Genomic DNA, 15,742 nt, shown 5'->3' on the forward strand with positions numbered 1-15,742 from the left:
CCTCGTTACCACTTCTTGCTTCAGATGATGGCAGGGCAGGTTCAGTAGTTTTTGGTGGTGCTCCAGTCTTCTGTACGTGGTGCCTGTACGCCGAAAGTGTCCCGCAATTTTTCTGGCCACCGACAGCATCTCTTGCACGCCCCTGTCGTTTTTAAAAAAATTCTGCACCACCAAATTCAAGGTATGTGCAAAACATGGGACGTGCTGGAATTTGCCCATATTTAATGCACACACAATATTGCTGGCGTTGTCCGATGCCACAAATCCACAGGAGAGTCCAATTGGGGTAAGCCATTCCGCGATGATCTTCCTCAGTTGCCGTAAGAGGTTTTCAGCTGTGTGCGTATTCTGGAAAGCGGTGATACAAAGCGTAGCCTGCCTAGGAAAGAGTTGGCGTTTGCGAGATGCTGCTACTGGTGCCGCCGCTGCTGTTCTTGCTGCGGGAGTCCATACATCTACCCAGTGGGCTGTCACAGTCATATAGTCCTGACCCTGCCCTGCTCCACTTGTCCACATGTCCATGGTTAAGTGGACATTGGGTACAACTGCATTTTTTAGGAGACTGGTGAGTCTTTTTCTGACGTCCGTGTACATTCTCGGTATCGCCTGCCTAGAGAAGTGGAACCTAGATGGTATTTGGTAACGGGGGCACACTGCCTCAATAAATTGTCTAGTTCCCTGTGAACTAACGGCGGATACCGGACGCACGTCTAACACCAACATAGTTGTCAAGGACTCAGTTATCCGCTTTGCAGTAGGATGACTGCTGTGATATTTCATCTTCCTCGCAAAGGACTGTTGAACAGTCAATTGCTTACTGGAAGTAGTACAAGTGGGCTTACGACTTCCCCTCTGGGATGACCATCGACTCCCAGCGGCAACAACAGCAGCGCCAGCAGCAGTAGGCGTTACACGCAAGGATGCATCGGAGGAATCCCAGGCAGGAGAGGACTCGTCAGACTTGCCAGTGACATGGCCTGCAGGACTATTGGCATTCCTGGGGAAGGAGGAAATTGACACTGAGGGAGTTGGTGGGGTGGTTTGCGTGAGCTTGGTTACAAGAGGAAGGGATTTACTGGTCAGTGGACTGCTTCCGCTGTCACCCAAAGTTTTTGAACTTGTCACTGACTTATTATGAATGCGCTGCAGGTGACGTATAAGGGAGGATGTTCCGAGGTGGTTAACGTCCTTACCCCTACTTATTACAGCTTGACAAAGGGAACACACGGCTTGACACCTGTTGTCCGCATTTCTGGTGAAATACCTCCACACCGAAGAGCTGATTTTTTTGGTATTTTCACCTGGCATGTCAACGGCCATATTCCTCCCACGGACAACAGGTGTCTCCCCGGGTGCCTGACTTAAACAAACCACCTCACCATCAGAATCCTCCTGGTCAATTTCCTCCCCAGCGCCAGCAACACCCATATCCTCCTCATCCTGGTGTACTTCAACACTGACATCTTCAATCTGACTATCAGGAACTGGACTGCGGGTGCTCATTCCAGCACTTGCAGGGGGCGTGCAAATGGTGGAAGGCGCATGCTCTTCACGTCCAGTGTTGGGAAGGTCAGGCATCGCAACCGACACAATTGGACTCTCCTTGTGGATTTGGGATTTCAAAGAACGCACAGTTCTTTGCGGTGCTTTTGCCAGCTTGAGTCTTTTCAGTTTTCTAGCGAGAGGCTGAGTGCTTCCATCCTCATGTGAAGCTGAACCACTAGCCATGAACATAGGCCAGGGCCTCAGCCGTTCCTTGCCACTCCGTGTGGTAAATGGCATATTGGCAAGTTTACGCTTCTCCTCCGACAATTTTATTTTAGGTTTTGGAGTCCTTTTTTTACTGATATTTGGTGTTTTGGTTTTGACATGCTCTGTACTATGCCATTGGGCATCGGCCTTGGCAGACGACGTTGCTGGCATTTCATCGTCTCGGCCATGACTAGTGGCAGCAGCTTCAGCACGAGGTGGAAGTGGATCTTGATCTTTCCCTAATTTTGGAACCTCAACATTTTTGTTCTCCATATTTTAATAGGCACAACTAAAAGGCACCTCAGGTAAACAATGCAGATGGATGGATTGGATACTAGTATACAATTATGGACGGGCTGCCGAGTGCCGACACAGAGGTAGCCACAGCCGTGAACTACCGCACTGTACTGTGTCTGCTGCTAATATATAGACTGGTTGATAAAGAGATAGTATACTCGTAACTAGTATGTATGTATAAAGAAAGAAAAAAAAACCACGGTTAGGTCACTGGTATATACAATTATGGACGGGCTGCCGAGTGCCGACACAGAGGTAGCCACAGCCGTGAACTACCGCACTGTACTGTGTCTGCTGCTAATATATAGACTGGTTGATAAAGAGATAGTATACTCGTAACTAGTATGTATGTATAAAGAAAGAAAAAAAAACCACGGTTAGGTCACTGGTATATACAATTATGGACGGGCTGCCGAGTGCCGACACAGAGGTAGCCACAGCCGTGAACTACCGCACTGTACTGTGTCTGCTGCTAATATATAGACTGGTTGATAAAGAGATAGTATACTCGTAACTAGTATGTATGTATAAAGAAAGAAAAAAAAACCACGGTTAGGTCACTGGTATATACAATTATGGACGGGCTGCCGAGTGCCGACACAGAGGTAGCCACAGCCGTGAACTACCGCACTGTACTGTGTCTGCTGCTAATATATAGACTGGTTGATAAAGAGATAGTATACTCGTAACTAGTATGTATGTATAAAGAAAGAAAAAAAAACCACGGTTAGGTGGTATATACAATTATGGACGGGCTGCCGAGTGCCGACACAGAGGTAGCCACAGCCGTGAACTACCGCACTGTACTGTGTCTGCTGCTAATATATAGACTGGTTGATAAAGAGATAGTATACTCGTAACTAGTATGTATGTATAAAGAAAGAAAAAAAAACCACGGTTAGGTCACTGGTATATACAATTATGGACGGGCTGCCGAGTGCCGACACAGAGGTAGCCACAGCCGTGAACTACCGCACTGTACACTGGTTGATAAAGAGATAGTAGTATACTCGTAACAACTAGTATGACGACGGTATAAAGAATGAAAAAAAAACCACGGTTAGGTGGTATATAATACAATTATGGTTGGACGGACTGCCTGCCGAGTGCCGACACAGAGGTAGCCACAGCCGTGAACTACCGCACTGTACACTGGTTGATAAAGAGATAGTAGTATACTCGTAACAACTAGTATGACGACGGTATAAAGAATGAAAAAAAAACCACGGTTAGGTGGTATATAATACAATTATGGTTGGACGGACTGCCTGCCGAGTGCCGACACAGAGGTAGCCACAGCCGTGAACTACCGCACTGTACACTGGTTGATAAAGAGATAGTAGTATACTCGTAACAACTAGTATGACGACGGTATAAAGAACGAAAAAAAAACCACGGTTAGGTGGTATATATTATAATACAATTATGGATGGACGGACTGCCTGCCGAGTTCCGACACAGAGGTAGCCACAGCCGTGAACTACCGCACTGTACACTGGTTGATAAAGAGATAGTAGTATACTCGTAACAACTAGTATGACGACGGTATAAAGAACGAAAAAAAAACCACGGTTAGGTGGTATATATTATAATACAATTATGGATGGACGGACTGCCTGCCGAGTTCCGACACAGAGGTAGCCACAGCCGTGAACTACCGCACTGTACACTGGTTGATAAAGAGATAGTAGTATACTCGTAACAACTAGTATGACTATGACGACGGTATAAAGAAAGAAAAAAAAAACCACGGTTAGGTGGTATATAATACAATTATGGATGGACGGACTGCCTGCCGAGTGCCGACACAGAGGTAGCCACAGCCGTGAACTACCGCACTGTACTGTGTCTGCTGCTAATATAGACTGGTTGATAAAGAGATAGTATACAATACTACTAATATACTGGTGGTCAGGCACTGGTCACCACTAGTCACACTGGCAGTGGCACTCCTGCAGCAAAAGTGTGCACTGTTTAATTTTAATATAATATTATTTATCATGTACTCCTGGCTCCTGCTATAACAACCTGCAGTGCTCCCCAGTCTCCCCCACAATTATAAGCTTTATATACAATACATTGATGTGCAGCACACTGGGCTGAGCAGTGCACACAGACTGAGTCACTGTGTGACTGTGTATCGTTTTTTTCAGGCAGAGAACGGATATATTAAATAAAACAAACAACTGCACTGTCTCTGGTGGTCACTGGTCACTGTGGTCGTCAGTCACTAAACTCTGTCTGCACTCTGCACTCTCTTCTAATCTACAGTATCACAGCAATCTCTCTCTCTCTCTCTCTTCTAAATCTAATCTAAATGGAGAGGACGCCAGCCACGTCCTCTCCCTATCAATCTCAATGCACGTGTGAAAATGGCGGCGACGCGCGGCTCCTTATATAGAATCCGAGTCTCGCGAGAATCCGACAGCGTCATGATGACGTTCGGGCGCGCTCGGGTTAACCGAGCAAGGCGGGAAGATCCGAGTCGCTCGGACCCGTGAAAAAAAAAGTGAAGTTCGTGCGGGTTCGGATTCAAAGAAACCGAACCCGCTCATCTCTAGGTGAGACATGATGCTTTCCAGTGGTCTGTTGATCATTTTAGGTTTGGCAGAAAACTTAGACTTAGGGAATTTTTTACTAATCAGTCCTCTGGTATCTTCCAGGATCGTACTTTCTCCAAGCCCAGTACCTTTGATCCAACATCACACAACTCTAGCATTAAATCTTTCCTTAGACTCACTGAACATGAAATGAAAAAACATAGGGGTGACCGCACATATGATAACCTCAATAAACAACAGAGGTTAGCACTCCAATCTCTTAAGAAAAACGACCAAATCGTGATCCGCCCAGCAGATAAAGGCGGGGCGATAGTGGTCCAAGATTGGTCTAAATATGATATTGAAATACGCCGACAACTGGCAGACACCGTGACCTACTGTAAGATCACCTCTAACCCCATACCAGGAATAAAAAAACTTGTTGACTCTACCATCTCAATGGGTCTCCAGAATGGTTGGATTGATGCTCAGACTGCCATGTATCTCACTGTTGATCACCCTGTGTGTCCAATCCAATATACACTGCCAAAAATCCATAAATCCCTTGATACCCCCCCTGGATGCCCTATCATCTCAGCTAATGACTCACTTCTACAACCCATTGCGAGATTTGTTGATAGCTTTTTACAACCCCTTGTGCGTAATATGTGGAGCTATATCAGGGATACTGGTGATTTTTTGGATAAAATTTCTAAAATTGGTGACATCCCTGATGATGTGTTACTGGCATCTATGGATGTCAATTCACTGTATACGGTGATTCCCCACCTTGCTGGCCTAGATACGCTTAGGCTGGCGCTTAGTGGTGGTACCCATGATGGTCCCCCTGTCGAATTCCTGGTAGCACTGGCTGAGCTTGTTCTCAGCAAAAATAATTTCTGTTATGGCACGGATTTTTACATCCAGGGCACCGGGACCGCCATGGGTTCCAATCTGGCGCCATCTTACGCCAATTTATTCATGCATCAGTATGAAAATATGCATATTGTCCCGAAATTTGGAGATAAGTTACTTTATTTTGGGCGCTACATTGACGATATTTTTATCCTGTGGAGGGGTACGGAGGCTGAGTTTCATGGAATGGTACAGTATCTTAATTCAATTGATAGTCCCATTCGTTTTACTTATGAAATACACCATGACTATATGAATTTTCTTGATGTGACGATCTTTCGAGAGCACACCCATCTAGGATCCACCTTGTTTCGTAAACAGACTGACCGGAACACATTGTTGTTTGCTACTAGCCACCATCCGGACAGTCTCAAAGAGAATATGCCTATTTCTCAATTTCTACGTGTTTTGCGGAACAACTCTTCAATGGCTACTGCAGACCAACAACTCTCTGAGATGTCTGAGAGATTTTTGGCACGAGGGTACTCACCGATGGTGGTCTCCAGATGCCTTAAGAAAGCTAAGGTCAAGTATAAAAATATTGGTCAGAAGTCCGCATCGAGATTTGATCCCTGTCGGCTTATTTTCACGTCAACTTTCGATACAAAGTCCAGGGCTGCTGAAAAAGCTATAAAGAAGCATTGGCCCATAGTTGCAACAGATGCTAAATTGGAGGGTCTGAGCCAAAGACCTCCTATGCACTCCTACCGTAGAGGGCCTAATCTACGACAGCTGCTGATGCGTCCAACTTTACAACCACAAATCGTAAATCCATCATGGCTGACAATGAGGAAAACAGGTTGTTTCCGGTGCCCTGATTGCACAACATGTAGATCTATGACGAGTGGATCTTCCTTTGCCCACCCGCATAGTGGAAGACGGATCCCTATCAAATACAAGCTCTCATGTATGTCTGAATTTGTGATCTACATTATCATCTGTCCATGTGGGCTGTATTATGTTGGACTTACCACACGGTGCTTCCGTGAACGTATGGCAAACCATCGTTAATCAATTAGACAGGCTCTGGAGACCAATAAAACGGATAAACCAGTAGCCAAACACTGGTTACAATATAAACACTCAGTATCAAGCCTCAAATGTATGCTGATTGACCATATCCCACCTTCTATTCGAGGGGGTGATAGGGAACTAAAGCTGAAACGACGCGAGTCACGGTGGATCTTTGAGTTGGAGACACTCACTCCACAAGGCCTAAATGAAGCAAATCCATATGGGATATTTCTATAATGGTCTATCGTCATGGTGTTTTCTTATTACTAGCTTATGGTTCTTCTCTCTTTAAATGTTCTATATCTATGTGGCCATACGTGTTGGGAGCATATGATAGCTTCACTGACGCCAGCCGTGGCTACGGCGGCCTCATTTAAGCTCTATGTCTCTTGGCCAGGTATATAGTTTTAATTTTTTTCTAGTTATGTTTTATTGTCATTATTAAAAGTTATATTTTATGTTAGTTAGATAACATTATGGTATAATGCATACCATCGCCAATGTGATGTTTTGACTGACCCACCGTTCAATGTGTCACCTTTAGGTATTATTATCTCCATGACAACGGTTAAAGTTCAATGGTTTGTCTCTGATACAGCACGTTGAGCCATTTCAGACAGTTACCGCATTGTCATGGTTACGCGCGTCACTTCCGCTACTCGCGTGCATTCCACGGGCCGGTGGAACGCACGTGCACTTCCTGTCTCTATCTGTTTGACCTGATTAGAGGTTTAATTGCATTTTTAATGTGCCTGGTGCCCTCGTTTTTGCGTGTAGTGCCGAATACAAGTGCACACTTTCTTTGAGATTGTCAAACTGATACCTGTGTGAGTTTGTTTGAACGTAATGTTTTATTATCACTTATGGATTGACAGGAAGTGACATATGTGGGTGTGTTTGGCCTACTCAGATTGGTGATGGTATAAATATCTGTACATGTGAGCTTGCTGAACATGCTGCTTCTGGTGCCCTGTCACCAACAACACTGCTTTTGCTGTCTTGACAAAGATCATTCTAATATGATCGAAATGTCGACCTACGGATGTACCAATAAATGATCTTCTGACTTTCTTTTATGAAAATTTGGTGAGTGCCCTCTTTTTTCAAAGACTATATACATATATATATATAAATAAGTTGTAACACTGTAGGGGAACCGGACCCCATTTCTTGGGGTAGATGGCAGCTGGCAGCAGCTGAGAAGTCATACAAGTCCAGTTTTATTAAACAGAAAACAAAACAAACATCAAAAGAAAATACCTTGACTGTCCAGCACTAACTAAACACAAGACGTTCCTAACTGTCTCTAAACAAAAAAACACAGAGTTTTCCAGTCAACACTGTTGGGCTCACTTGTATAAGGAAGCGTGTTTCTCTCACAGAGATCCTGCAGTCTTCCCAGGCAGTCTGCACACACTAATCAGGCTAGCAGCCCTATAACCCACTTACACAGCTGAAACCCTGATTAGCCCTCTGTGAGGCCAAAGACCCAAACTGGGCTCAATGTCGGGAACTTGCCCGATCTCTCTTTCAGGGCCCTTATCCAGCTTTTTCAATAAACTGAAAAGGTTCTGACAAAACAAAACATTTTCCTAATACATGTAAGACAAGAACCTGGGACAAACGTACCTGCCCTCAAACACTATTCCAGTGTTCTTGTCACATATCCCCCTCCCCTGTTTCGACCTAAGGGCCGGAACACTTGTAGCCCCCAAACAGAAGATGCGGGACAATGCATCTGCGTTGGCCAATTGTGTACCCGGTCTATGTTTGACAGTAAACTTAAAATCCTGCAATTCTAGAAACCATCTAGTTACACGAGCATTCTTGCCTCTATTTACATACATCCATTTTAAAAGGGCATGATCGGTCACTAGTCTGAATTGTCTACCCAAGAGGTAATATCTCAACGTATCTAGTGCCCACTTACTGGCGAAAGCCTCCTTTTCCACAATGGCATACCTTTTTCATGCTCATTGAGTTTCCTACTCAAATAAATGATAGGGTGTTCGTCCCCATCTCTGGTTTGGGACAGCACAGCCCCTATCCCTACCTCTGAGGCATCTGTCTGTACCACAAATTCTTTTGAAAAATCTGGTGTTATCAATACAGGTTGTGAACACAAAGCCACTTTTAACGCTTGGAACGCTTTTTCTGCATCAGGGTTCCATTTCACCATATTTGACTGCTTCCCTTTGGTAAGGTCTGACAATGGCACTGCTGTGGTCGCAAAATTGGGAATAAACTGTCTATAGTACCCAGTTATTCCCAAAAAAAGCCCTTACCTGTTTTTTTTTTATATAGTCTGTTTTTATTGAAACAATGAAAAAATGAAAAGTTACACACCGCTTCAGCTTCAGTAAAGTATACATTGGACCAACAGATATGGAAAAGAAATGAATACACATTCCTTGCAAGCAAAGTCGATAAGTCTAACATAATACTGCAAGTCACAACCCCATTAGTCCATCAAAAAGGGGAAGTTGAGACTCAATATCGGGTTTGGTCGAAACGGTGCACATTCCAATATAAAGAATAACTTAATTAGAAGATACAGAAGGGGGACTTAAGTATAAAGGAGGGTAAAAGGCGTTAAAAAGAGTAAGAGGAAAGAGAGGAAAGAGTAGGGTAGAGAAGTCAAATCTGTATCCTACTGTACTTAGAGCACATCCCGTCTACACTTGTGGAGAAGAGGCGGAACCCACTTTCTCCTACTGCATTGAAAATAAATAGTTTTTGTACAAGGCTGAGGTTTTATAGGTCAACCAGGGAAGCTATATAGAATTGAAGTCAACAGTCTTGTCTCTAGAAGCAAAAAACGTTTCCTCCATTGTCATATAATAATCTATTCTAGAGAACCAAGTTTTACGTGTAGGGGGAATGATAGATCTCCACAGAGTCGGTATCGTCGCTCTGGCTGCATTACATAGATGCCGCTGTAATGAAGATTTATAGTCAGATAGGGCCATAGAGGAGTGATTCAACAACCAAAAGGCTGGGGTGGAGGGGACATTTATATGGAGAATATCTTGGGAAGTAGTTATAACATCTTTCCAGTAAGAGGTTAACAGAGGGCAACTCCACCAGATGTGCAATAATGTACCTTGAGCTTTACAGCATCTCCAACAGTTGGCAGAAGCCGAGGGAGAGATGGTATGTAAAAGGGTGGGGTGTCTATACCACCGCATTAGGATTTTGTATTGTGTTTCTCTGATCTGGATACAGACAGAGCTATTTTGTGTTTTGAGAAAAATTGCCTCCCATTCCCTGTCAGAAAACTTCAGACCTAAGTCTCTCTCCCACTTTGAAGTGAAAGATGGAAGGGTGAGGGTGTCGGGCGTTTGTAATAGTTTGTATAGGACAGAAATCGTGTGAGTGGGGTGAAGTGGAGCGACGCATAGTCTTTCAAATTTTGTTAATTCTCTAGCAGCTCGTGGGAGTCTTTTATCCGAATTTAGGTAGTGTCTAACCTGAAGATATTTCCAAAAATCAGTTTGTGGGATGTTGAATAAAGTTCGGATATCCGCAAACTGTTTGACTACAGATTTTTGTACCAATTGTCCCACTCTAAAAAGTCCCTCCAGCGCCCATGTACGGAAGTGAGAGAGAGAAATACCCGGTGCAAAGTCTGAGTTACCTAAAAAAGAGGTTAAGGGGCCAAAGTCTGAGGAAATATACGGACAACGACGTATACTTTTCCAGTAGGATAATGTGGGGGAGATAGGAGGATGAGAAATATCAAGTTTGGGTATGGTGGGAAGCCATGGAAAAATTTCAGGATATTGTCGTGTATAAAGGCCTTCCAGACCCACCCATTGCTTGTCGTCCCATCTCCTGGTCCAGTTCAAAATTCCGAGGAGCAGAATCGCATTATAATAGGTCCTAATGTCTGGTAATTGAAACCCCCCTTGTGTAGCTGACCTCATCATAACGGACTTACTTATTCTCGGTCTCTTGTGGGACCATACGAACTGTTGTATAAGGAGCTGGATGGATTTGAACCAAGAGTCTGGAATCTGTATTGGCAGCGTCTGAAGAGTATAGAGTAATTTAGGCAAAGTATTCATCTTAACTACGCCCACCCCGCCTAGCCAGGTCAGATGCCGTAGATGCCGTCTACAGTAATCATTTCTTACCACTTGAAGGAGCGGAAGAAAATTTAAAGATAGCAATCGTGATAAGTCCTGTGGCAATTGGACTCCTAAATATGTGATATGGGAGGATTTCCAAAGGAATGGGAATGAGTTTTTCAAAGTAGTTATTGTGGAGGGTGTTGCAGAGATGTTCAGGGCACTGGACTTGGAAGCATTGACCTTAAAGTTAGAAAGGACGCTAAAAGTGTCTAGTTCTCTCATGAGGTGGGGTAGGGAATGTAAGGGACGTGAAATCAAAGCTAGGATGTCATCAGCAAATAGCGCTAGTTTGTATTCCCCTTCTCCTAAATGTAGGCCCGCTATACCTTTGTTGGCTCTGATAGCCCTGGCTAACGCTTCTATACAGAGGACGAAAATTATAGGAGATAGAGGACACCCTTGCCTAGTCCCATTACTAATTGAAAAGGCATCTGAAAGCGAGCCATTGATGCGGACTCGCGCTGATGGTGATGTGTAGAGAGCCATAATCCTGCCCATCGCCCGCGGACCTAGTCCGATATGCTCCAGAACCGACCCCATAAAACTCCAACTCACCCTGTCAAAAGCCTTCTCGGCATCCATTGACGGAAGAACGGCAGGGATCTGTCCGTGCGAAGCAAAATTAATAAGATTCAGAATTTTAGTTGTGTTGTCTTTAGCTTCGCGACCTGGAACGAATCCCACTTGGTCGCTGTGTATGAGATAGGGGAGGAACTCATTGAGTCTAGTCGCCATCAATTTTGCAAATAGTTTTATATCAACATTAAGCAGAGATATGGGTCGGTAGCTGGAGCACACCTTCCCCTGCTTAGGGATGACTGTTATTTGAGCTTCCAGGGATTGTTTCTGCCGAGACAGAATTAAAAGCTTGAAGAAGATGGGGTGCTAGCTTGTCTCTAAATATCTTATAATATGCGGATGGAAAACCATCAGGGCCAGGGCTTTTGCCCTGGGGCATGGACGTTATGGCAAGTTCCACTTCTTGTAAGGTGAAGGGCCGTTCTAACCGAAGTATCTCGGATGGAGCCAAAGTGGGATATGCAACCCTCTCCAGGTAACCTCTAGCTTGAACGGCATTCAAGAAAGGGTCTGCAGCCAGGGAAGGTTTAGTCAAATTATAAAGCTGTTCGTAATAGTTTTTAAAACAGTCTGCTATTTCGGGGGTCTTGAAACAAGGAACACCCTTGTCAGTTTTCATTGTATTAATAAACAGGTATGAACGTTGCGCTCTAAGAGCTTGTGCTAAGAGACGTCCTGGTTTGTTGCCCCATTGGTAAAACTTGGCCCTACACTTACGTATGGAAAGTTGGGTACCCGCGCTGAGGAGCTTATTTAAGTTTATTCGCGCTTCCGTTAGCTCACTAAATTCTTCCTGTGATAAGGATGATTTATGTAACATTTCTAATGAATTAATTTGTTGTAGTAGCTTGTTCATTTGGGCGGATTTTTGTTTTTTTCTTAAGGAACCCATCTGAATAAGTTTACCCCTCAGAGTACATTTATGCGCTTCCCATATAGTTATTTTGGAGACCTCATCGGTAACATTATTCTCAAAGTATTCAGTAAGTGCTAAGTTAAGTTCGTCTTTGCAATAGGTGTCGTGTAGAAGAGTTTCATTAAGACGCCATGTCCACGGACCTAGTGAATGTGAGGGTAATGAGAGCACCATAGAAACCGGGGTGTGGTCAGACCAGGTTATCGAACCAATAGCAGTGTCGACTAATAGATGCAGATGTCTGTGGCTCACAAATAGATAGTCCAGACGAGAATAAACTCGATGTGGGTAAGAGTAAAACGAGTAGTTTCTACCAGTCGGATTCATAACCCTCCAGGAGTTTACGACCTGTAAGTCATGAAAAATCTTTTTGACCTTGCGGTGTTTAAGCTTAGGGAAGTTGGGGGAACCCGAGGAGGTGTCAAGGGACGGGTCTATGGACCAGTTCAGATCACCCCCCAGAACTACCAATCCCGATGCAATAGTGTCTAGGTGCATGAGATGAGATTGAAAGAAGGACAACTGACCTTGATTGGGCGCATATAATACAATAAATGTATAAACCTGAGTAAATATCTTACAGTTTACAACGAGTATTCTCCCTGGCACCGGCCTACGCACTGATATATCCGAAATTTGCAAATTTTTTGAAAAAAGTATCGCTACACCCTTTGATTTGCCGTCTGGATTATTGCAATAGTCGGCACAAGGAAACCTACGGTCAACCAGTGAGGGGTTACGTGCCGAAATCTTAAAATGTGTCTCTTGAATGAGGGCGACATCTACTCTATCTGACCACAAAGAGCGTAGCAGGTTGGATCTCTTTTCCTGAAGATTCAGGCCTTTAGCATTAATTGATAATACTTTCAATTTACCCGGTACTGTCATTCACTATAAAAGACAAGAGGACATGCATTGAGTTTCAGTCTACCCAAGAGAAAAGAAAGAAAGAGAAGGATAGAAATGAAAGGAGGGGAATGGGAAAGCAAAACCGGGGAAACATGAACAATAATAATATGTAAATACCCGCCACGGGAGACCTGGTGCGTTACCACCAGGGGTCCAGAAGGCGCATTGGCCATATGCGGGTAAGGGGCATGGGATTCACCACCAGGGACTTAGTAGTGAAATTATGAGTAATATAAGCATTTATCCTAAGGATTAATATAAACTGTAGACATAACATAGAAAATAAAGATACCAGTAGTACTTGGATAATAACAACAAATATAAAGAGCGACACATCGTGCTGGGCTGACAGGTGTGAACCCGAGTCAGTCAACCAGTAACTGAGAAGCAAAAATTGTAATCTATAGCTCAAGTAAAAGATAAGCTTCCACAATATCATCAGTCAGTGTAGGAGTAGCATATAACATCAAAGGATTTTGCGGACAGAAGGTTAACACCCGTAGAGATAGGCAGAGTCTGATCAGGTAGCAGAGCCATCATGATGAGGTGTTCTCAGGATAGGGCTCTTCTTTCTGGAATGATGAACCTCCGTCCAAGGAGTATTGTTCTCAAGTGACTGCGGAGGTTGAAGATCAGGCACAGTAAATTCCCAGGGGGGGATATCGAGCTTCGGGAGATCCAAACCGGCACAGAATGATGACAGTTCTGAGTGAGTGGATAGGGTATGCAGTCTCCCAGCCGAAGAAACCTGGAGGTTAAAGGGGAAGCCCCACCGATATTTCAGTTGGCGTTTACGCAGTTCGTCTGTGAGAGGTTTCAGAGATCTTCTTTGTTGGAGAGTGTGCCATGACAAGTCTTGGAAGATGTGTATCGTTGTGCCATTGAAATCGACTCCGTATAGTTGTCGCACCTTATGCATGATATCATCTTTTTGGGAATAATAGTGCAGGCGGCAAATGACATCACGTGGACGATCAGCAGATAAGCTCTTTGGTTTGAGCGCGCGATGAGCCCTGTCAAATGTGATGATATTGGTGGGATCTGCTCCCAGTATTTCGTTGAAGATTTTTGTGAGGGCATCAATCAGATTGGTTTGGGGGACATCCTCTGGCAGACCTCAAATCCGGATGTTGTTTCTCCACCCTCTGTTGTCCAGGTCCAGCATCTGTGACCTTAGAGTAGGGATCTCAACAGATTGGGCAACAATGGTGTCTGTAAGGGATTTCAGAAAACTATCGGAGGTATCTTGCCGAGTTTCAACCGAAGACACCCGGTCAGAGAGTTGTGAGATGTCCTGTCGGACAGTGGCTAACTCTCTACGTATAGTGTCCTGAAGTTCTTGTTTGGTTGGAAGAGTTCTCATGAAGGCAAGAATATCGTGGAGATCCGAGTCTCCACTATGTTGAGGGCGAGGGGATTCTGCAGTTGGAGATAATTTTGGGGAAGCTGAGGGGGTAGAGGAAGGGCTAGAGACAGATTGATCGTCAGTGAGTTTAGACGGTGTGGGTCTCAAAAACGGTCTCATATCCGCCTGCGACATGGTTTCTGTGGAAGAACGAACAATTCCTCTTTGAGCAGATTTTTTGCGCCTGACCATAATGCAATCAGAGAAGAAGAGCCGAAAATATCATCCGTATGGACATGGAGCAACTGGATGTCTATATAACGCTTAGAGAGGTGACCCTAGTATCGTGACTCCCAGTGGGTTAGCATTAGCAAGTCATCAGGCCAAGATTAATTCACATGTAGCGTAGAGGAGCCAATCATCAGAGCCTTAGTTACAGAAAAACACGAGCCAAGAGAGTGACCGTCGCAGCATGTCGACACTCTTTATAATTTCCATATGATGCAAGGGGTTGGAACCATCATAAAGAAATAAACAGAAATTTCAAACAATAAAAGTTGTCTCTAGAGGGAGCTTCGGTATCACTCATGTAAAAAGCCTGCCAGTAAGGACATGCAGTTTATCAGTTAATACTGACTTCGGAGTAAGTGATCTGAGAGACCTTGGGTACTATATATATTTCACTGCCAGGGAGTGAGGCACAGACACTTTTATTCTAATAGTGTAGGAGTATATGCAGGTATGAGAGACTGATGTGTATAGGCCTGCTTTCTGTCACAGTGCATAGATCAGCTGAGTGGAGATGTAGGGAGAGATGCAGCAGGACTTGTCCCGCTTCAGCCACTGCCACTACTGGCTCCAAACAGTGGTGTGATGTAGTTGGGGTTCTGTAGGGTGTGCAGGGTGTGACGGACGTGTTCCTAGCCGCTCATCTGTGTGTGCGGCGTCTCACCTCTTCGATCCCCGCCAGGAGTCAATATGGCCGCCGTTCATCTCAGCACAGGCAGGCTGCAGCCCGAGAGAGTCGTGTCCCGCGCTCCAGTGTGCCGAGCTACATCTCCGATCCCGGGAGCAGGGTACAGGTGTGGTCTCTCTACACGAGCGGCGGCTGTATCAGGCAGGTGGGGGTCCCGTCTTCACCGCGATCCTTCCGGCGGTGCTGGGCAGGGTCTCCTAATCGAGGTCCTGGCTTTGGTGGACGTGCAGGCCACAACCCGCAGGGACCCAGGAAGGTGGTCCCCCGGCTCCGTGGCCCACAGCTCTGTAGGGCAAGGAGACAAGCTGGGCTGAAGGGGCTAAGTAAGGGCCGTTGAGCAGCTTATTAATCGTTTAGGACTGATTT

The sequence above is a fragment of the Pseudophryne corroboree genome, chromosome 7 (assembly GCF_028390025.1).
Source record: "Pseudophryne corroboree isolate aPseCor3 chromosome 7, aPseCor3.hap2, whole genome shotgun sequence".
Classification (NCBI taxonomy): domain Eukaryota; kingdom Metazoa; phylum Chordata; class Amphibia; order Anura; family Myobatrachidae; genus Pseudophryne; species Pseudophryne corroboree.